The sequence below is a fragment of the Cibotium barometz genome, chromosome 8 (assembly GCF_041138505.1).
Source record: "Cibotium barometz isolate CiBa-2024 chromosome 8, ASM4113850v1, whole genome shotgun sequence".
NCBI classification, from domain to species: domain Eukaryota; kingdom Viridiplantae; phylum Streptophyta; class Polypodiopsida; order Cyatheales; family Cibotiaceae; genus Cibotium; species Cibotium barometz.
In genome coordinates this window covers 36,949,011-36,975,170 of record NC_141053.1, presented here as the reverse complement: position 1 = coordinate 36,975,170, position 26,160 = coordinate 36,949,011, and positions in this window count along the sequence as shown.

Sequence of the window (26,160 nt, the reverse complement as noted above, 5' to 3'; positions counted from 1 at the left end):
CTTTTGACACTTCCATCTCAGTAAGGTTGGGAGGAATGCCAGACTTTAATGAGCTTGTGTCATTGCTCATTGTGGAAGAATTGAAGCTTGGCCTTGGTGGTCTGAGTGTTATAGGTGGTGCATCCTTGTCAAGCAATGATGAGCATGCAAGGAATCAGGCTTTTTACTCATCTAGAGGCTTTCGAGGCAGGGGGAGATTTACCCCTCGAGGCCGTGGAGGACGTGGTTGGAATGACAGGTCTACTCAACCACAATCAAATCAGAATTTTCAGAATTCACAATCATCATTTGGATCACGTGGAGGTCGTGGATTTCAATCCCATAGGGGGAGATTTGGAACAGGTGCTCGTGGTAGAGGACGATGGCAAGGTCCTCAACAAAATTTGAATGGGATTGAATGTCACTATTGTGGCAAACTTGGACATATGGCAAAAGATTGTTACAAAAAGCAGAATGATATGAGGAATGGAAGACCACAACATGGAAATTATGCATCTACTAGTAACAATGATGGGAGTTCGAATCATCTTTTTGCAATGAAGCATGTTATGGGGACAATGGATTCTCAGAATGCAGGAGATGAGTCATGGTATATGGATTTAGGTGCCTCAAACCACATGACATGTCATGGGGAGTGGTTTGAGAAGATGCAACCATTGGATACAAATGGTTATGTGGTCACAGGAGATGATACTCAGCATCTTATAACACATGTTGGCAGTGTGCCTTTGAGGATGTATGATGGAAATGTGAAGAATATGTCAGAAGTGTTATATGTACCATCCATCACAAAGAATTTGGCATCAGTAGGCCAAATGGTTGAGCAGGGATTACAAGTAAGATTCAATGAGAATGGTTGTTTTGTGGAAGACTTTAAGCATGGCTGTAGATTGATTGCCAAGGGCAAGAAGGAAGGAAGGTTGTTCAAATTGGATGCAGGCATACCAAAATTGAGCTCAGCCATGTTTTCAAAGAGCAATGGGATTGTGCAGGATATTGACATGTGGAACAAGAGAATTGGCCATGTCAATATACAGAGATTAAAGAACATGCAAACAAGAGGCATTGTCAGTGGATTGCCTCGATTCAAATATGATGGACATATGCATGTGTGTGAAGCCTGTCAGTTTGGAAAGCAGGCAAGGTTGAGGTTTCCTAGAGAAGGAAACATGAGTAATAGACCACTTGAGATAGTGCACAGTGATGTATGGGGTCCAGCACAAAACCCATCTATCAAAGGAAGTCTATACTATGTGACATTTATAGATGACTTCAGCAGGATGACATGGATATATTTTTTGAGAGAGAAGAGTGAAGTGCTGGAAAAATTCATGGATTTCAAAGCTCTTGTAGAAAAACAATATGGCTGTTGGATTAAGTGTCTGAGAACAGATGGAGGTGGTGAATACACCTCAAAAGCTTTTGAGCATTTCTTGCGGAAGCATGGGATAAGGAGACAGTTGACATGCAGGTATACACCTCAGCAGAATGGTGTGGATGAGAGAAAGAATCGAGTCATATGTGAAGTGGCAAGGGCAATGCTCAATGAAAAGAGCATGCCAGATTACTATGGGCAGAAGCATGTGCTACTGCAGTGTATATCCTGAACAAAACACCTACAGCAGCCATTCATGGAAGCACGCCAGAGATGCGGCTTACAGGTTACAGGCCTGACATTGGACATCTCAAAGTCTTTGGGGATGCGTAGCTTATGTCCATGTGCCTGATGAAAGAAGACGGAAGTTGGATCCTAAGGCAGAGAAATGTGTATTTGTTGGATATTCACAGGATCGAAAGGCCTACACATGTTATAACCCTCAAACTAGACAAGTAGTCATCTCACGTGATGTGGTGTTTGATGAGCTTGCTAGTTGGTACAAAGCAAGAGATGAGGGAGTCATTGACACACTTGAGGCTAATGTGCCTGTGAACTTGCCATCACAAGCAAGTTCTAGTTCTACTACTATGTCTGGGCCAGCAGCAGAAGCTGAGAGTAGCAGTGTACGTCCATGGTCAGGACGTTTGAGGCATGAGAGTGTGAGCACTGGGAGTAGTGCTATGGATAAAGGCAAGAAGAAAGTTGAAGGAATTGGGATCACAGGCTATGAGTCCTCTAGTTCAGAAAGTTTGGATGAGGAGCTCGGAATACCTGTTTTACGCACACCTGGTGCTAGGCAGGACAGATATGTACCACCACATGCTCGTGTTACAGGTGTACAGAGTGACCCGCATGCATTGCGGAGATCCCAGAGAGTCAGATATCCAGTTGAAAGATTGACATATAGAGATTTTGCTATGCACTATGCATACATGACATCTATGGTAAAGCATGTGGAACCTACATGCTATACAGAGGCTATTGGAGAGCATGTATGGCAGAAAGCCATGGATGAAGAGATGGATGCTTTGGACAAAAATGATACATGGGAATTGGCTGAGTTACCTCAAGGAAAGAATGCAATTGGTTGCAAATGGGTGTATAAGGTAAAGTGCATGGCAGCCTAGAGAGACATAAGGCAAGGCTGGTCGCTAAAGGATATGCACAAACTTATGGTCTTGATTATGATGAAACCTTCAGCCCAGTGGCTAAGATGGCTACAGTGAGGTCTATCATTGCATTAGCAGCACAAAAAGGTTGGGCTTTACATCAAATGGATGTAAAAAATGCTTTCTTGAATGGTGAACTACAAGAAGAGGTGTACATGGAACAACCAGAAGGATATGTACATCCAAAATATCCCACTTTTGTTTGCAGGTTAAAGAAAGCACTCTATGGTTTGAAGCAAGCTCCTCCTGCTTGGAGTGACAAGATCAGCAGATATCTTGTCAGTATTGGATTTGTGGTTGGAAATGCAGACTCTTCACTTTATGTGAAGAAGACACATGATGGTATCGTGATGATAGTCATTTATGTTGATGATCTGATTATCACAAGTGATTGTGGGAAAGGCATTGATGAGGTTAAGGCCTCTTTATGCAAAGAGTTTGATATGAAAGACCTTGGTGATTTGAGGTTCTTTCTTAGCATTGAGGTGATTAGAACAAGCAAGGGTATATGGTTGGTGCAAAGGCAATATGCACTTGACATGCTGGCAAAGTATGGTATGACAGCATGCAAACCAATGTTGACACCATTAGAGCAAAACATGAAGCTTAGGGCTGATTTGGGTGATGAGCTTGATGATATCACCATGTACAGGCAAATGGTTGGTAGCCTTATCTACATGACCATACGAGGCCAGATCTCAGTTATGCAGTTGGTTTGGTGAGTCAGTTTATGCAGAGTCCTCATAAACCTCACTTGGATGCTGTGAGACGTATTCTGAGATACGTCAAAACTACCGTGCATTATGGTCTTTTCTATGAGGCAGGAAAAGACATGCATGTCTATGGATATACAGATGCAGATTGGGCTGGTAGTGCATATGACAGGAGGTCTACCAGTGGCTATGTTTTCAGCCTTGGTAGTGGAGCTGTGAGTTGGAGCAGTAAAAAGCAACCTATAGTTGCTTTATCTACCACAGAGGCAGAGTATCGTGGAGTAGCCATAGCTGCATGTGAGGCTATGTGGTTGAAGAAGTTGCTAGATGATGTCAGGATACAGAGTGATATGAGAGTTGTCATTCATTGTGACAACATGAGTAGTATTCAGCTTGCTAGCAACCCAGTTTATCATGCCAGGACCAAACATATTGAGCTCCACTATCACTTCATCAGAGAGAAAGTGCTCGATGGGCATGTTGATTTGACATATGTGCAGACAGATGAGCAGGTTGTAGATATCTTTACCAAAGCACTTGGTAAGGATAAGTTCGAGTATTTCCGTACTAGATTGGGAGTCCTAGAGATGGACATGTCGAGCTTGAGGGGGAGTGTTGAAAAGTCAAGCTCGTATACAGCTGGAGGATAGCACATGGGTGCTGACAGAGTGACAGTATGGTAGATAGATATCGTGTGGTGTGTTTATGACTGCGTCCAGCTGGTCATGTGTGGTGTGGACATTACATTAGGTTTATCTTGTAGTGTGGACATAACACTATGTTGTGTTCCCTTTTGTGTGTGTGAGAGAGATGGTGACTATGGCTTCTCTCCTTCTTTATTATTGATGGATATGGATTAGGGTTTGCTTCTCTTGTGTGTGCCGTCTCCTGCTTCTGTTTTTTTATCAATACTTCCATCAAGTAAACCATGTTGTTGAACATACTCCATTGATTGCCAAGTAGCCTCATCTATGGGCAAGCGCTTCCATTTCACAAGGGATTCATCAATGTTTCGGTTCCTCAAAACCTTTGTCCCCTTGTCCACAATCCTCTCCGGCTCATAGATAATCTCTCCTTCTTCATCCATCGGTGGTAACTCTTCAATCTCTTGAGGAAGAGAGCCCACAAACCTCTTAAGGTTGGATACATGAAACACATTATGAATCCTTGTAGAAGGAGGTAGGTCAAGATTATAAGCCAAATCACCCACTTTCTTGACTACCAAATATGGTCCATAGTATCTATGTGCCAATTTAAAATTGGAAGACCCTTTGAGAATATTGTGACGGCTCTTAGGAAGCTTGAGCAACACATAATCACCTTCCTTGAACTCCATTTTGCGTCTATGCTCATCCGCATTTGCCTTCATGACTTCTTGTGCCTTCTTCATATTATCCTTGCATAATTGAAGAAGCTGTCTCATCCTTTCCAACTCTTCCTTGGCTAAAGGATTAACCATTTTATCCTCATGGAAGGCAATAGACGGCACATGCACTTGATACCCATAAAGTGCCTCGAAAGGTGACATCCCAATACTCAAATGCTTGCTTGAATTATGACAAAATTCAGCAAGGTAAAGCCATTCATCCCATGATGCTTGCATGTCATGAGACAATAGTGCTTCAAGTACACTTCAAGCCATTTGTTTGTGCACTCCGTTTGCCCATCCGTTTGAGGGTGATAGGCTGTAGAAGGAGTGATTCGAGTCCCTAAGTTCTCATACAATGTCCTCCAAAAAGTGCCCATGACCTTGGTATCTCTATCACAAACTATGTTGAGTGGCAAACCATTATCTTGAATACATGCTCCATAAATTGCTTGGCAATATGAGAGGCCCCATAAGTAGTCTTGGAAGTAATAAAATGAGCTGATTTGGTGAGTCTATCCATCACCATAAATACTTGATCCCATCCATGCTTCGTCTTTGGCAAGTCCATGATGAAGTCCATGGAAATGTGAGTCCATTTTCCATCCGGAATAGGCAAAGGATAAAGTAAACCACTTGGCAATTGGTGACTATCCTTATTCCTTTGGCATGACACACATTCCAAAACAAACTTCTTGACATCCCTCCACATGCCTTTCCAATAGAAGCTTTTGCTCACTTTGTCAAATGTCTTGAAATGGATCTAGAGTAAAATATAGAATCAAACTTATCAAAGCAAGAATCTAGCATCCATTAATCATTAGATTAGTGATCAAATGGCTCATCACATGAATATGCAAGAGAGAGAGAGAATCTATAAGTGCATGTAGCAAGAGAAGATGCACAAATAGCCTAAGTGTGTTTAACCTCTCACCAAGAGGATGGCTTCAAGCTAGCCATGAGCTTGACCATGGAAGACAAAATCTCCATAGATGGAGCCCAAAGGTACAAGATGACCAAAATTAGTAAGAGTGTCAAAAAGATACTACCAATGTCCCCCAAGCCCTATTTATAGTCACTTCCTCCTTTTGCCCATGGGCCCCTATGTACATGTGGAAATCAAGCTCTATGGTTCATGATGACAAACCATCCCTTCCCAAAGATTTTGTCCTCAAAATCATACAAGATATTTACAATTGAATCGCAATCTCAATGTAAACCCATGGGAAGTAGAGAGGTCTTCAAAAATGCGCCTCAAATACATTTGGAATAGGGAAACCAAATGTAGTGAAGCCGGCAAACTCCTTCTCCAAAAATAGCATGTAGGACTGTTATGGCAGCCATGTTGTCGATGAAGCTTCCCTTGAAATTCTTCATGAAACCTCCATAAAAATGAGCTGCAAATGATGCGTAGCCGCACCCAAAAGGGTCCCACATATTTGTCATCGAACCAAATGATCTTCCAAGTGTGTTGGAGTAGATTGGTAACCCCAACAATAGATCCAACCAAAGCTGTCCAGAAATTACAGCACATATAAAACCTCATGATATGCCCATTCTTCGCATAATAATCATGCCACTTGATCAAGGAATACTTCCATCAAGTAAACCATTTTGTTGAACATACTCCATTGATTGCCAAGTAGCCTCATCTATGGGCAAGCGCTTCCATTTCACAAGGAATTCATCAATGTTTCGGTTTCTCAAAACCTTTGTCCCCTTGTCCACAATCCTCTCCGGCTCATAGATAATCTCTCCTTCTTCATCCATCGGTGGTAACTCTTCAATATCTTGAGGAAGAGAGCCCACAAACCTCTTAAGGTTGGATACATGAAACACATTATGAATCCTTGTAGAAGGAGGTAGGTCAAGCTTATAAGCCAAATCACCCACTTTCTTGACTATACCAAATATGGTCCATAGTATCTATGTGCCAATTTGGAATTGGAAGACCCTTTGAGAATATTGTGACGGCTCTTAGGAAGCTTGAGCAACACATAATCACCTTCCTTGAACTCCATTTTGCGTCTATGCTCATCCGCATTTGCCTTCATGACTTCTTGTGCCTTCTTTATATTATCCTTGCATAATTGAAGAAGCTGTCTCATCCTTTATAACTCTTCCTTGGCTAAAGGATTAACCATTTTATACTCATGGAAGGCAATAGACGGCACATGCACTTGATACCCATCAAGTGCCTCGAGAGGTGACATCCCAATACTCAAATGCTTGCTTGAATTATGACAAAATTCAGCAAGGTAAAGCCATTCATCCCATGATGCTTGCATGTCATGAGACAATAGTGCTTCAAGTACACTTCAAGCCATTTGTTTGTGCACTCTGTTTGCCCATCCGTTTGAGGGTGATAGGCTGTAGAAGGAGTGATTTGAGTCCTTAAGTTCTCATACAATGTCCTCCAAAAAGTGCCCATGACCTTGGTATCTCTATCACAAACTATGTTGAGTGGCAAACCATTATCTTGAATACATGCTCCATAAATTGCTTGGCAATATATGAGAGGCCCCATAACTAGTCCTGGAAGTAATAAAATGAGCTGATTTGGTGAGTCTATCCATCACCATAAAGACTTGATCCCATCCATGCTTCGTCTTTGGCAAGCCCATGATGAAGTCCATGGAAATGTGAGTCCATTTTCCATCCGGAATAGGCAAAGGATGAAGTAAACCACTTGGCAATTTGTGACTATCCTTATTCTTTTGGCATGACACACATTCCAAAACAAACTTCTTGACATCCCTCCACATGCCTTTCCAATAGAAGCTTTTGCTCACTTTGTCAAATGTCTTGAAATGGATCTAGAGTAAAATATAGAATCAAACTTATCAAAGCAAGAATCTAGCATCCATTAATCATTAGATTAGTGATCAAATGGCTCATCACATGAATATGCAAGAGAGAGAGAATCTATAAGTGCATTTAGCAAGAGAAGATGCACAAATAGCCTAAGTGTGTTTAACCTCTCACCAAGAGGATGGCTTCAAGCTAGCCATGAGCTTGACCATGGAAGGCCAAATCTCCATAGATGGAGCCCAAAGGTACAAGATGACCAAAATTAGTAAGAGTGTCAAAAAGATATTACCAATGTCCCCCACCAAGCCCTATTTATAGTCACTTCCTCCTTTTGCCCATGGGCCCCTATGTACATGTGGAAATCAAGCTCTATGGTTCATGATGACAAACCATCCCTTCCAAAAGATTTTGTCCTCAAAATCATACAAGATATTTACAATTGAATCGCAATCTCAATGTAAACCCATGGGAAGTAGAGAGGTCTTCAAAAATGCGCCTCGAATACATTTGGAATAGGGAAACCAAATGTAGTGAAGCCGGCAAACTCCTTCTCCAAAAATAGCATGTAGGACTGTAGTGAAGCCGGCAAACTCCTTCTCCAAAAATAGCATGTAGGACTGTTATGGTAGCCATGTTGTCGATGAAGCTTCCCTTGAAATTCTTCACGAAACCTCCATAAAAATGAGCTGCAAATGATGCGTAGCCGCACCCAAAAGGGTCCCCAATATTTGTCATCGAACCAAATGATCTTCCAAGTGTGTTGGAGTAGATTGGTAACCCCAACAATAGATCCAACCAAAGCTGTCCAGAAATTACAGCACATATAAAACCTCATGATATGCCCTTTCTTCGCATAATAATCATGCCACTTGATCAAGGAATACTTCCATCAAGTAAACCATGTTGTTGAGCATACTCCATTGATTGCCAAGTAGCCTCATCTATGGGCAAGCGCTTCCATTTCACAAGGGATTCATCAATGTTTCGGTTCCTCAAAACCTTTGTCCCCTTGTGGACACAATCCTCTCCGGCTCATAGATAATCTCTCCTTCTTCATCCATCGGTGGTAACTCTTCAATCTCTTGAGGAAGAGATCCCACAAACCTCTTAAGGTTGGATACATGAAACACATTATGAATCCTTGTAGAAGGAGGTAGGTCAAGCTTATAAGCCAAATCACCCACTTTCTTGACTACCAAATATGGTCCATAGTATCTATGTGCCAATTTGGAATTGGAAGACCCTTTGAGAATATTGTGACGGCTCTTAGGAAGCTTGAGCAACACATAATCACCTTCCTTGAACTCCATTTTGCGTCTATGCTCATCCGCATTTGCCTTCATGACTTCTTGTGCCTTCTTCATATTATCCTTGCATAATTGAAGAAGCTGTCTCATCCTTTCCAACTCTTCCTTGGCTAAAGGATTAACCATTTTATCCTCATGGAAGGCAATAGACGGCACATGCACTTGATACCCATAAAGTGCCTCGAAAGGTGACATCCCAATACTCAAATGCTTGCTTGAATTATGACAAAATTCAGCAAGGTAAAGCCATTCATCCCATGATGCTTGCATGTCATGAGACAATAGTGCTTCAAGTACACTTCAAGCCATTTGTTTGTGCACTCCGTTTGCCCATCCGTTTGAGGGTGATAGGCTGTAGAAGGAGTGATTTGAGTCCCTAAGTTCTCATACAATGTCCTCCAAAAAGTGCCCATGATGTGAGATCCCTGTTCCCACCGTGCAACAGATTCGGGGTACTAGCAGCGAAAGTAGCACTTCATGCGCGGGGCAGGGACCCACACTCGGGGCCTCGTCCACGGATATCCGGACAAGAGACTAATCCGTCGGTTTTTCCAAAACCGAACCCGAAAAAACTTCCCTTACCCGGAAAGCATGGGCGATTCCACCAGGATAACTCTTTACTCTAACGTAGTCAAGATCATTATAGATCAACTGATCTGACTGCACCTTTAACGGTACTTGGTCAAATCAAGGAAGAAACTTGCACTTGGATCATTGGGATCAACGCTTTTTTCCCCATCAAGAGGCACAGCCGTTGATTCCTATCCATAGAACAATTTCTATCCGGGATTTACTTCATCTATCGTAATAATAGAAATTAAATCTCGATTTACGGATCCATCAGTCCAGCCTAACCCCATCCGATCCCATGGGTTAGCCAACCGCCCAACCACTGTAGTGATGGGATCCAATTTGGAATTTGGTTAGGTTTTGTCCCGGGTACCAAGGAAAAGAGTTCCAAGGCCCCCTAGCCGGAAGTTCATGCAAACATAAAACTAGCCACACCACTTACACACCCAATATGAAAATTGCCTTTTTCTTAGCATCAGCTAACTTTAAAACAATCCTTTAATGAAACCATAGTACCACTGATCACAATCTTCCAATTTATCCAGTTGATTCATAATTTTCCATCATTCCTTCATCAGAGTATCTATGGCATCATTGGCAACTAGAACGCTCACCACCTGTCCACACAGGGGCCTTTTCAATAGTTCCTAGCCCATAATACTCGGCAATATAATCACTTATAAAAATCAAGATGGACTCTCGTTGAAGATCTGCAAGATCAACCAACAGATCCATATAAAGAGCCATGGACTCATCCATTGAAGACCAGCAAGGTCAATCAACCAGATCCATGCCCGGTTTCACAAAACAACTCTTACTCCTTGTTCCAATATCTTCCTCGACGCACGCGTGGGTATCCTAGGCGACCCAGAGCCCGAGCACCGTATGGTCAGCACCCTCTAGGATCCTTCGCAGGTGACCTAGCGCTTCACTCATAGGCCGCTTCCTTGGTCCCTCCTCCACCGTACCGAAAGCTCACCATTTTAATCGAACCGAGGCTGGTCAAGACCTCGGCCGACCTTGCTACGTGAGACGTCCTCCATTGACTCTCCGTCAGCAGTTGCAACTTTATCAGTTAGGTCTCCACGACCTTAATCACAAGACGGTCAAAATGCTTTCCCAGCATTCTTGACATAAAATAGCCATTTACAAACAGCATTTACAAACAGTTTACAAATACAATTTCTATATTAACTCTAATTTTTCCACATTATCCCTCATATAATCCACATTACTTATTCCTCATTCCATTTATATGTGTACTCATCCAATCACATCATTTTCCATCTCTTCACTTCATATTCCTTCACATCACATATCATATATTCACATCCATACATCCACATCCACATCCACATTCACATCTATACATCCACATCTACATGCTTACCTCCATTTTCACATCCTCATTTATACATCCACATCCCATATCCACATTCATACATACACATCCATATCCACATCCATACATCCACATCCACATGCATACATCCACTATCACGTCCTCATTCATACATCCATATCCACATGCATACATCCACTATCACGTCCTCATTCATACATCCATATCCACATACATACATACATCCACATCCACATTCCCATTCACATCTATACATCCACATCTACATCCACATGCATACATCCACTATCACGTCCTCATTCATACATCCACATCCTCATGCATACATCCACTATCACGTCCTCATTCATACATCCATATCCACATACATACATACATCCACATCCACATTCCCATTCACATCTATACATCCACATCTACATCCACATACATACATACATCCACATCCACATTCCACATTCACATCTATACATCCACATCTACATCCACATTCACATATATCCACATCCACATTCCCATTCACATCTATACATACACATCTACATCCACATACATACATACATCCACATCCACGTTCCACATTCACATCTATATAACCACATCTACATCCACATTCACATACATCCACATCTACATTCACATTCACATCTATATCCACATCTATATTTCCATTCACATCTATACATCCACATCTACATCCACATACATACATACATCCATATCCACATTCCACATTCACTTCTATACAACCACGTCTACATCCACATTCACATCTATGCATATACATCTTCATGCATACATCCATTTTCACATGCATACATCCACACTCCCATCTCCACATCCACACATCCACATACATACATCCATTTTCACATTCCCATTCATATAACCCCATATGCCTTCATATCTAATCTTTTATATCACCTCCATTCTCACCCTATCACAACCCATATACATCTTATCTCATCTCATACACTTCTTATCTCATCCCATACACATCTTATCACATCTTAACTCATCTTATATGCATCTTATCATATTATCACTTCCCATATCTTTTATGCATACTTCTATGCATGAAATTCAATTATGCTAAAAGTAACACTTTTATAATAAAATAATCATCTCTTATGCATATCTCTATGCATGAAATTCAATTATGCTAAAAGTAACACTTTTATAATAAAATATTCATCTCTTATGCATACCTCTATGCATGAATTTTAATTATTGTAAAAGTAACACTTTTATAATAAAATATTCATCTCTTATGCATACCTCTATGCATGAAATTCAATTATGCTAAAAGTAACACTTTTGATATAAAAATTTATCCATTATGCATACTTCTATGCATGTAAATAAAAATGATAAAAGTAACACTTTTGATATAAAAATTTATCCATTATGCATACTTCTATGCATGTAAATAAAAATGATAAAAGTAACACTTTTGATATAAAAATTTATCCATTATGCATACTTCTATGCATGTAATTAAAAATGATAAAAGTAACACTTTTGATATAAAAATTTATCCATTATGCATACTTCTATGCATGTAAATAAAAATGATAAAAGTAACACTTTTGATATAAAAATTTATCCATTATGCATACTTCTATGCAAGTAAATAAAAATGATAAAAGTAACACTTTTGATATAAAAACTTATTCTTTATGCATAATATAAAAATTCAATTTCTCTATGATTATAATGAAATTCTTTCAATTAGTCTAGGATGATAATTCCTAGAATATGGTAGGAAGTCCTCTTTTTATGCTTTGAATGAAATTATTTTATGCATAATTTTTATAAAAATTTTGCCATAGCTCCGCTGCTATGATTGATAAATCTCAATTTTTCTAAGGGATAAAGCTTATAATTAAGAAAATAATTAAAATGATCTCTAATTGGATCATTAATCCATAATGGATTGAATCATCAATATGCATAAACTAAAAGCATAGAAAAAAAAACCATTAATTTGGCCTCAAGCATAGCTTAATCTTGGATTAAAGAAAAGCTTTATGAAAAGCTTCTTTTGGATTGAGAATGGGTCATGAGTATGACCATTTCTTGAGTGAGAGAGAGAAATTACATAAAATCCATTAGAATTTATACATAAATGAAAATTAACTTCAATAGCATTTATTAAATTATGTAACTCTTCACTACTATTCACCAATTAACTTCAATAGCATTTAAAAAACCATACCAATTAAGCTTCTCAAGCTTGAGAGGGGTTGAGAAGAGAGAAACATTGAGAAATTATAGAAAAGAGCAATATTCACTAATTACCTTACAAGTTGCTTGATTCTTGTTCACGGTAGAGGCCCCCAACCAATCAATTGGTTAAGTATGTTGATGGAGCCACTAATGGGGATTGAAGAAAGAGGGAAGCTCCAAAAACTAGTGAATTATTAAATGAATTCACAGTTCTTGGCTTAGGTGGAGTAGAGTAACGATGCATAAACACTATATATTTTTCAACAAGGGGGAGGCTTCTATTTATAGGAAAAATTGAGCTCCTAACCAAACAAACTGATTCTAGAATTTTCCAAATCAGTTTGGTCAATTTTTGACCATTATTAGGTCAGTTAAGCTAATTTTTTGGAACTAGACTTGAATGAGGAGAGAGGAGAGATGAAATATCTCAATTTTTATGAGTTTAAAACTCATTCAAGCATGTGAAATATGCACCTCCTTTAAAGAACTCCCCTTCCTTACATATGTCATACTTTTAATATTGCTCATAATTTTTTACTAATAAACCTTGTACATTTTCAACTCTTCATCTTATGTGAAATATGCACCTCCTTTAAAGAACTCCCCTTCCTTACATATGTCATACTTTTAATATTGCTCATAATTTTTTACTAATAAACCTTGTACATTTTTAACTCTTCATCTTATGTGAAATATGCACCTCCTTTAAAGAACTCCCCTTCCTTACATATGTCATACTTTTAATATTGCTCATAATTTTTTTACTAATAAACCTTGTACATTTTCAACTCTTCATCTTATGTGAGCATTTACTCATTTTTGGGTATCTTCTTTTACAAATTGGATTTATCTCCTCCCTACACATGGATTGATGCTATTGGCCCATAGGAACCTTAATTGGACCATAATTCAAGAATTTCTGAAAATTTAGACCCTTAGACTAAGGTCCTTTATACACATTTCCAATTAATTCCAATTGCACATTGGAAGTTCTTTTTGAAATTCTGTTTCAGGGGAACTTATTTTAATAAGATGAGATAATTTTCTATCCAAAAATATTAAAAATCTGAATATTCTCTCTCTAGAATATTTTCTCTCTCTAGGTTAAAATAGTTAGAAACAAGTCTTTTATATTTCTGAAGAGGGATTGATTATAGAAGAAGATACTAGACATCAAAAGGGGGTTTGGGGGAGGAATCTTACATTCTACCCCACTTAAAAAACGCGAGATGTCCTCATCTCGCAAACTGGGATAATTTCGCAAGATGCACGAATTATGAGACTTAGAGAAAAATTTAAATCAGGATTAACCACCAAGAAAAAGTCTCAAAGAGAGCAAGATTCAAGATAAGAACAAGATTTAAACTTTATTCATTCTCGGAACTTATACAGTAAAGATAGAGGAACTCTTTACACTTCCATAAGCCCGTCCATCATATGGTCACAAAAGCAGTCCTCACAAGCTGCACAGGTATAAGGTAACTCATCTATGGGAATGATTCTGTGGGTTATTGCTGCGCCTATCTTAGTGGTATGAGGTGTTCTAACAAAAGGACCTCTGAGAGGCAAGCCAAAAACGGGGTAAAGGCATATCTTCTCATGAGGAAGGAAACACGCCAGTAAGAAGACCCGCTCAGAAAACCCAAGATGTCTTGATCTCATGACGCAGTAGTATCGAGGACCCAAACCCAAGGCTTCGATAACCATGGCCAAGCGGACATTGTTACGAAAATGTTGCTGACCCCAGGGTGTTACCCTAGTTATGTCTTGATAGGTCCGCCATTTGGTCTGCGCTACAGAAGTTCCCAAGTGAGGGAAAAGTGAGCGCTCATACTGTTCTATAAAATCCTTCTTCACAGACTCACTTGCGTCTTGAAGGTGAGGAATCATTATGGATAAAACTAGTTCTTGTTGCCAAGCCATGAAGGAGATTAAGAAAGAGAGGAGATCGATGGAAGTAAGATTACTGCTGTGAGCGACAGGTAAAAAGTTACGACTTATATAAAGGAAGGAGTTAGCGTAACCTAGAAGCCAACGGTATCTTGTCACTGAAGTTTTATTGTCTTTCCTTGATTTGGGTTTGGCACATATTTCTATGAAATACATTAAGAACTTTGAGATGAGGAGGTACAAGAAGCTTGTAAGCTAAGTCACCTACTTTCATTGAATTCAGATATAAGGCTCACAATATCTGGGGGATAAGTTCTTATACTCCCCAAGAGATAAAGAACTTCTTTTGGGCCGTACTCGAATGAAAACCAAAACCTTGGTATCCAAAACACCGATTTTCACTTCTGAACTCATTGTTCTGAATCCTTAAAACAGCGTGACTCCTGAGAAGTATTCTAGGAAAAGGGTCTTCCTTTTTTTTAAACAGAATCTTTCTTTTATTTTAGAGAGGGACTAATTATAAGATCAAAAAGGGAGATTCTTACTCCTGTATACCTCGAAGGCTGGGGAGGAATCTTACATTCTACCCCACTTAAAAAAGTGCGAGATGTCCTCATCTCGCCAAGTAGAGGACAACTCTTTTTCTTAAGATCCAATTTATTCTAGGGTTCCTTATATTCTGGTCAACCCAACAGAATACGGGGATAAATATCCCTTATATAGAACTCATCATTAAATAAATTCATTTCAGATCATATCATTCATATCTTTAACACGATAATGGTCCATCAGATCGAAAATTTTTTTTTCTGAACATTCCTCCACGGGAATTTCAGTCAAGCAAGTTTTCAATTTGTCATCCCTTAACTTGATATACCGAGTCAAGTGTTAACAGTAGCACTTTGACAGCACAATCCACTAATCTCATAGTGATTTGCTGAAATCATTATCATCATTTATCATTATAGGGACTCGTCCCATTCATCCTCATTGCGGTTTTGCTCAGGTTATTATATTTCAACTAAATTTCAAAAATCATCATTTTTCAATCAGAATCCCAATCAATTCATCAGTTCCCAAACAGAATTAAAAATCATATCAACCACATTCAAATTCATCATCTGGATAGCATTAATGCTTATAATTTCAAGTCCTAGATTTACTCGTATATACTGTCAGTAAAGAGCTGCAGTTATACTCTCGGTATATACGGATAGTCACGGCCCTTGGAATTATAAGGTAAATACCATCATGTCTAGGCCTCAAGCAAGTCAGGGATTCTATATAATTGCGGTACTTCCATCTGAAGACCCAATTACCAAATTACGAATTTCAGTTTGAATATCAAATTGTATGAATTATATCACACAATTACAACCTTTTTGTGTTTCTTGATAAATTTCTGACCTATTTGTCTTCTCAGTTGATCTTTATTAACCAAACGCTCTGATACCAACTGTGAGATCCATGTTCCCACCGTGCAACAGATTCGGGGTACTAGCAGCGAAAGTAGCACTTCATGTGCGGGGCAGGGACCCACACTCGGGGCCTCGTCCACGGATATCCGGACAAGAGACTAATCCGTCGGTTTTTCCAAAACCGAACTCGAAAAAACTTCCCTTACCCGGAAAGCATGGGCGATTCCACCAGGATAACTCTTTACTCTAACGCAGTCAAGATCATTACAGATCAACTGATCTGACTGCACCTTTAACGGTACTTGGTCAAATCAAGGAAGAAACTTGCACTTGGATCATTGGGATCAACGCTTTTTTCCCCATCAAGAGGCACAGCCGTTGATTCCTATCCATAGAACAATTTCTATCCGGGATTTACTTCATCTATCGTAATAATAGAAATTAAATCTCGATTTACGGATCCATCAGTCCAGCCTAACCCCATCCGATCCCATGGGTTAGCCAACCGCCCAACCACTGTAGTGATGGGATCCAATTTGGAATTTGGTTAGGTTTTGTCCCGAGTACCAAGGAAAAGAGTTCCAAGGCCCCCTAGCCAGAAGTTCATGCAAACATAAAACTAGCCACACCACTTACACACCCAATATGAAAATTGCCTTTTTCTTAGCATCAGCTAACTTTAAAACAATCCTTTAATGAAACCATAGTACCACTGATCACAATCTTCCAATTTATCCAGTTGATTCATAATTTTCCATCATTCCTTCATCAGAGTATCTATGGCATCATTGGCAACTAGAACGCTCACCACCTGTCCACACAGGGGCCTTTTCAATAGTTCCTAGCCCATAATACTCGGCAATATAATCACTTATAAAAATCAAGATGGACTCTCGTTGAAGATCTGCAAGATCAACCAACAGATCCATATAAAGAGCCATGGACTCATCCATTGAAGACCAGCAAGGTCAATCAACCAGATCCATGCCCGGTTTCACAAAACAACTCTTACTCCTTGTTCCAATATCTTCCTCGACGCACGCGTGGGTATCCCAGGCGACCCAGAGCCCGAGCACCGTATGGTCAGCACCCTCTAGGATCCTTCGCAGGTGACCTAGCGCTTCACTCATAGGCCGCTTCCTTGGTCCCTCATCCACCGTACCGGAAGCTCACCATTTTAATCGAACCGAGGCTGGTCAAGACCTCGGCCGACCTTGCTACGCGAGACGTCCTCCATTGACTCTCCGTCAGCAGTTGCAACTTTATCAGTTAGGTCTCCACGACCTTAATCACAAGACGGTCAAAATGCTTTCCCAGCATTCTTGACATAAAATAGCCATTTACAAACAGCATTTACAAACAGTTTACAAATACAATTTCTATATTAACTCTAATTTTTCCACATTATCCCTCATATAATCCACATTACTTATTCCTCATTCCATTTATATGTGTACTCATCCAATCACATCATTTTCCATCTCTTCACTTCATATTCCTTCACATCACATATCATATATTCACATCCATACATCCACATCCACATCCACATTCACATCCATACATCCACATCTACATGCTTACCTCCATTTTCACATCCTCATTTATACATCCACATCCCATATCCACATTCATACATACACATCCATATCCACATCCATACATCCACATCCACATGCATACATCCACTATCACGTCCTCATTCATACATCCACATCCACATGCATACATCCACTATCACGTCCTCATTCATACATCCATATCCACATACATACATACATCCACATCCACATTCCCATTCACATCTATACATCCACATCTACATCCACATGCATACATCCACTATCACGTCCTCATTCATACATCCACATCCTCATGCATACATCCACTATCACGTCCTCATTCATACATCCATATCCATATACATACATACATCCACATCCACATTCCACATTCACATCTATACATCCACATCTACATCCACATACATACATACATCCACATCCACATTCCACATTCACATCTATACATCCACATCTACATCTACATCCATATACATACATACATCCACATCCACATTCCACATTCACATCTATACATCCACATCTACATCCACATTCACATATATCCACATCCACATTCCCATTCACATCTATACATACACATCTACATCCACATACATACATACATCCACATCCACGTTCCACATTCACATCTATACAACCACATCTACATCCACATTCACATACATCCACATCTACATTCACATTCACATCTATATCCACATCTATATTTCAATTCACATCTATACATCCACATCTACATCCACATACATACATACATCCATATCCACATTCCACATTCACTTCTATACAACCACGTCTACATCCACATTCACATCTATGCATATACATCTTCATGCATACATCCATTTTCACATGCATACATCCACACTCCCATCTCCACATCCACACATCCACATACATACATCCATTTTCACATTCCCATTCATATAACCCCATATGCCTTCATATCTAATCTTTTATATCACCTCCATTCTCACCCTATCACAACCCATATACATCTTATCTCATCTCATACACTTCTTATCTCATCCCATACACATCTTATCACATCTTAACTCATCTTATATGCATCTTATCATATTATCACTTCCCATATCTTTTATGCATACTTCTATGCATGAAATTCAATTATGCTAAAAGTAACACTTTTATAATAAAATAATCATCTCTTATGCATATCTCTATGCATGAAATTCAATTATGCTAAAAGTAACACTTTTATAATAAAATATTCATCTCTTATGCATACCTCTATGCATGAATTTTAATTATTGTAAAAGTAACACTTTTATAATAAAATATTCATCTCTTATGCATACCTCTATGCATGAAATTCAATTATGCTAAAAGTAACACTTTTGATATAAAAATTTATCCATTATACATACTTCTATGCATGTAAATAAAAATGATAAAAGTAACACTTTTGATATAAAAATTTATCCATTATGCATACTTCTATGCATGTAAATAAAAATGATAAAAGTAACACTTTTGATATAAAAATTTATCCATTATGCATACTTCTATGCATGTAATTAAAAATGATAAAAGTAACACTTTTGATATAAAAATTTATCCATTATGCATACTTCTATGCATGTAAATAAAAATGATAAAAGTAACACTTTTGATATAAAAATTTATCCATTATGCATACTTCTATGCAAGTAAATAAAAATGATAAAAGTAACACTTTTGATATAAAAACTTATTCTTTATGCATAATATAAAAATTCAATTTCTCTATGATTATAATGAAATTCTTTCAATTAGTCTAGGATGATAATTCCTAGAATATGGTAGGAAGTCCTCTTTTTATGCTTTGAATGAAATTATTTTATGCATAATTTTTATAAAAATTTTGCCATAGCTCCGCTGCTATGATTGATAAATCTCAATTTTTCTAAGGGATAAAGCTTATAATTAAGAAAATAATTAAAATGATCTCTAATTGGATCATTAATCCATAATGGATTGAATCATCAATATGCATAAACTAAAAGCATAGAAAAAAAAACCATTAATTTGGCCTCAAGCATAGCTTAATCTTGGATTAAGGAAAAGCTTTATGAAAAGCTTCTTTTGGATTGAGAATGGGTCATGAGTATGACCATTTCTTGAGTGAGAGAGAGAAATTACATAAAATCCATTAGAATTTATACATAAATGAAAATTAACTTCAATAGCATTTATTAAATTATGTAACTCTTCACTACTATTCACCAATTAACTTCAATAGCATTTAAAAAACCATACCAATTAAGCTTCTCAAGCTTGAGAGGGGTTGAGAAGAGAGAAACATTGAGAAATTATAGAAAAGAGCAATATTCACTAATTACCTTACAAGTTGCTTGATTCTTGTTCACGGTAGAGGCCCCCAACCAATCAATTGGTTAAGTATGTTGATGGAGCTACTAATGGGGATTGAAGAAAGAGGGAAGCTCCAAAAACTAGTGAATTATTAAATGAATTCACAGTTCTTGGCTTAGGTGGAGTAGAGTAACGATGCATAAACACTATATATTTTTCAACAAGGGGGAGGCTTCTATTTATAGAAAAAATTGAGCTCCTAACCAAACAAACTGATTCTAGAATTTTCCAAATCAGTTTGGTCAATTTTTGACCATTATTAGGTCAGTTAAGCTAATTTTTTGGAACTAGACTTGAATGAGGAGAGAGGAGAGATGAAATATCTCAATTTTTATGAGTTTAAAACTCATTCAAGCATGTGAAATATGCACCTCCTTTAAAGAACTCCCCTTCCTTACATATGTCATACTTTTAATATTGCTCATAATTTTTTACTAATAAACCTTGTACATTTTCAACTCTTCATCTTATGTGAAATATGCACCTCCTTTAAAGAACTCCCCTTCCTTACATATGTCATACTTTTAATATTGCTCATAATTTTTTACTAATAAACCTTGTACATTTTCAACTCTTCATCTTATGTGAAATATGTACCTCCTTTAAAGAACTCCTCTTCCTTACATATGTCATACTTTTAATATTGCTCATAATTTTTTACTAATAAACCTTGTACATTTTCAACTCTTCATCTTATGTGAAATATGCACCTCCTTTAAAGAACTCCCCTTCCTTACATATGTCATACTTTTAATATTGCTCATAATTTTTTTACTAATAAACCTTGTACATTTTCAACTCTTCATCTTATGTGAGCATTTACTCATTTTTGGGTATCTTCTTTTACAAATTGGATTTATCTCCTCCCTACACATGGATTGATGCTATTGGCCCATAGGAACCTTAATTGGACCATAATCCAAGAATTTCTGAAAATCTAGACCCTTAGACTAAGGTCCTTTATACACATTTCCAATTAATTCCAATTGCACATTGGGAGTTCTTTTTGAAATTCTGTTTCAGGGGAACTTATTTTAATAAGATGAGATAATTTTCTATCCAAAAATATTAAAAATCTGAATATTCTCTCTCTAGAATATTTTCTCTCTCTAGGTTAAAATAGTTAGAAACAAGTCTTTTATATTTCTGAAGAGGGATTGATTATAGAAGAAGATACTAGACATCAAAAGGGGGTTTGGGGGAGGAATCTTACATTCTACCCCACTTAAAAAACGCGAGATGTCCTCATCTCGCAAACTGGGATAATTTCGCAAGATGCACGAATTATGAGACTTAGAGAAAAATTTAAATCAGGATTAACCACCAAGAAAAAGTCTCAAAGAGAGCAAGATTCAAGATAAGAACAAGATTTAAACTTTATTCATTCTCGGAACTTATACAGTAAAGATAGAGGAACTCTTTACACTTCCATAAGCCCGTCCATCATATGGTCACAAAAGCAGTCCTCACAAGCTGCACAGGTATAAGGTAACTCATCTATGGGAATGATTCTGTGGGTTATTGCTGCGCCTATCTCAGTGGTATGAGGTGTTCTAACAAAAGGACCTCTGAGAGGCAAGCCAAAAACGGGGTAAAGGCATATCTTCTCATGAGGAAGGAAACACGCCAGTAAGAAGACCCGCTCAGAAAACCCAAGATGTCTTGATCTCATGACGCAGTAGTATCGAGGACCCAAACCCAAGGCTTCGATAACCATGGCCAAGCGGACATTGTTACGAAAATGTTGCTGACCCCAGGGTGTTACCCTAGTTATGTCTTGATAGGTCCGCCATTTGGTCTGCGCTACAGAAGTTCCCAAGTGAGGGAAAAGTGAGCGCTCATACTGTTCTATAAAATCCTTCTTCACAGACTCACTTGCATCTTGAAGGTGAGGAATCATTATGGATAAAACTAGTTCTTGTTGCCAAGCCATGAAGGAGATTAAGAAAGAGAGGAGATCGATGGAAGTAAGATTACTGCTGTGAGCGAGAGGTAAAAAGTTACGACTTATATAAAGGAAGGAGTTAGCGTAACCTAGAAGCCAACGGTATCTTGTCACTGAAGTTTTATTGTCTTTCCTTGATTTGGGTTTGGCACATATTTCTATGAAATACATTAAGAACTTTGAGATGAGGAGGTAAAAGAAGCTTGTAAGCTAAGTCACCTACTTTCATTGAATTCAGATATAAGGCTCACAATATCTGGGGGATAAGTTCTTATACTCCCCAAGAGATAAAGAACTTCTTTTGGGCCGTACTCGAATGAAAACAAAAACCTTGGTATCCAAAACACCGATTTTCACTTCTGAACTCATTGTTCTGAATCCTTAAAACAGCGTGACTCCTGAGAAGTATTCTAGGAAAAGGGTCTTCCTTTTTTTTAAATAGAATCTTTCTTTTATTTTAGAGAGGGACTAATTATAAGATCAAAAAGGGAGATTCTTACTCCTGTATACCTCGAAGGCTGGGGAGGAATCTTACACATGACCTTGGTATCTCTATCACAAACTATGTTGAGTGGCAAACCATTATCTTGAATACATGCTCCATAAATTGCTTGGCAATATGAGAGGCCCCATAACTAGTCCTGGAAGTAATAAAATGAGCTGATTTGGTGAGTCTATCCATCACCATAAATACTTGATCCCATCCATGCTTCGTCTTTGGCAAGCCCATGATGAAGTCCATGGAAATGTGTCCATTTTCCATCTGGAATAGGCAAAGGATGAAGTAAACCACTTGGCAATTGGTGACTATCCTTATTCCTTTGGCATGACACACATTCCAAAACAAACTTCTTGACATCCCTCCACATGCCTTTCCAATAGAAGCTTTTGCTCACTTTGTCAAATGTCTTGAAATGGATCTAGAGTAAAATATAGAATCAAACTTATCAAAGCAAGAATCTAGCATCCATTAATCATTAGATTAGTGATCAAATGGCTCATCACATGAATATGCAAGAGAGAGAGAATCTATAAGTGCATGTAGCAAGAGAAGATGCACAAATAGCCTAAGTGTGTTTAACCTCTCACCAAGAGGATGGCTTCAAGCTAGCCATGAGCTTGACCATGGAAGGCCAAATCTCCATAGATGGAGCCCAAAGGTACAAGATGACCAAAATTAGTAAGAGTGTCAAAAAGATACTACCAATGTCCCCCACCAAGCCCTATTTATAGTCACTTCCTCCTTTTGCGCATGGGCCCCTATGTACATGTGGAAATCAAGCTCTATGGTTCATGATGACAAACCATCCCTTCAAAAAGATTTTGTCCTCAAAATCATACAAGATATTTACAATTGAATCGCAATCTCAATGTAAACCCATGGGAAGTAGAGAGGTCTTCAAAAATGTGCCTCGAATACATTTGGAATAGGGAAACCAAATGTAGTGAAGCCGGCAAACTCCGTCTCCAAAAATAGCATGTAGGACTGTAGTGAAGCCGGCAAACTCCTTCTCCAAAAATAGCATGTAGGACTGTTATGGCAGCCATGTTGTCGATGAAGCTTCCCTTGAAATTCTTCACGAAACCTCCATAAAAATGAGCTGCAAATGATGCGTAGCCGCACCCAAAAGGGTCCCCAATATTTGTCATCGAACCAAATGATCTTCCAAGTGTGTTGGCGTAGATTGGTAACCCCAACAATAGATCCAACCAAAGCTGTCCAGAAATTACAGCACATATAAAACCTCATGATATGCCCATTCTTCGCATAATAATCATGCCACTTGATCAAGGAATACTTCCATCAAGTAAACCATGTTGTTGAGCATACTCCATTGATTGCCAAGTAGCCTCATCTATGGGCAAGCGCTTCCATTTCACAAGGGATTCATCAATGTTTCGGTTCCTCAAAACATTTGTCCCCTTGTCCACAATCCTCTCCGGCTCATAGATAATCTCTCCTTCTTCATCCATCGGTGGTAACTCTTCAATCTCTTGAGGAAGAGATCCCACAAACCTCTTAAGGTTGGATACATGAAACACATTATGAATCCTTGTAGAAGGAGGTAGGTCAAGCTTATAAGCCAAATCACCCACTTTCTTGACTACCAAATATGGTCCATAGTATCTATGTGCCAATTTGGAATTGGAAGACCCTTTGAGAATATTGTGACGGCTCTTAGGAAGCTTGAGCAACACATAATCACCTTCCTTGAACTCCATTTTGCGTCTATGCTCATCCGCATTTGCCTTCATGACTTCTTGTGCCTTCTTCATATTATCCTTGCATAATTGAAGAAGCTGTCTCATCCTTTCCAACTCTTCCTTGGCTAAAGGATTAACCATTTTATCCTCATGGAAGGCAATAGACGGCACATGCACTTGATACCCATAAAGTGCCTCGAAAGGTGACATCCCAATACTCAAATGCTTGCTTGAATTATGACAAAATTCAGCAAGGTAAAGCCATTCATCCCATGATGCTTGCATGTCATGAGACAATAGTGCTTCAAGTACACTTCAAGCCATTTGTTTGTGCACTCCGTTTGCCCATCCGTTTGAGGGTGATAGGCTGTAGAAGGAGTAATTTGAGTCCCTAAGTTCTCATACAATGTCCTCCAAAAAGTGCCCATGACCTTGGTATCTCTATCACAAACTATGTTGAGTGGCAAACCATTATCTTGAATACATGCTCCATAAATTGCTTGGCAATATGAGAGGCCCCATAACTAGTCCTGGAAGTAATAAAATGAGCTGATTTGGTGAGTCTATCCATCACCATAAATACTTGATCCCATCCATGCTTCGTCTTTGGCAAGCCCATGATGAAGTCCATGGAAATGTGTCCATTTTCCATCTGGAATAGGCAAAGGATGAAGTAAACCACTTGGCAATTGGTGACTATCCTTATTCCTTTGGCATGACACACATTCCAAAACAAACTTCTTGACATCCCTCCACATGCCTTTCCAATAGAAGCTTTTGCTCACTTTGTCAAATGTCTTGAAATGGATCTAGAGTAAAATATAGAATCAAACTTATCAAAGCAAGAATCTAGCATCCATTAATCATTAGATTAGTGATCAAATGGCTCATCACATGAATATGCAAGAGAGAGAGAGAATCTATAAGTGCATGTAGCAAGAGAAGATGCACAAATAGCCTAAGTGTGTTTAACCTCTCACCAAGAGGATGGCTTCAAGCTAGCCATGAGCTTGACCATGGAAGGCCAAATCTCCATAGATGGAGCCCAAAGGTACAAGATGACCAAAATTAGTAAGAGTGTCAAAAAGATACTACCAATTTCCCCCAAGCCCTATTTATAGTCACTTCCTCCTTTTGCCCATGGGCCCCTATGTACATGTGGAAATCAAGCTCTATGGTTCATGATGACAAACCATCCCTTCCCAAAGATTTTGTCCTCAAAATCATACAAGATATTTACAATTGAATCGCAATCTCAATGTAAACCCATGGGAAGTAGAGAGGTCTTCAAAAATGCGCCTCGAATACATTTGGAATAGGGAAACCAAATGTAGTGAAGCCGGCAAACTCCTTCTCCAAAATAGCATGTAGGACTGTTATGGCAGCCATGTTGTCGATGAAGCTTCCCTTGAAATTCTTCATGAAACCTCCATAAAAATGAGCTGCAAATGATGCGTAGCCGCACCCAAAAGGGTCCCACATATTTGTCATCGAACCAAATGATCTTCCAAGTGTGTTGGAGTAGATTGGTAACCCCAACAATAGATCCAACCAAAGGTGTCCAGAAATTACAGCACATATAAGACCTCATGATATGCCCATTCTTCACATAATAATCATGCCACTTGATCAAGGAATACTTCCATCAAGTAAACCATGTTGTTGAAAATACTCCATTGATTGCCAAGTAGGCTCATCTATGGGCAAGCGCTTCCATTTCACAAGGAATTCATCAATGTTTCGGTTCCTCAAAACCTTTGTCCCCTTGTCCACAATCCTCTCCGGCTCATAGATAATCTCTCCTTCTTCATCCATCGGTGGTAACTCTTCAATCTCT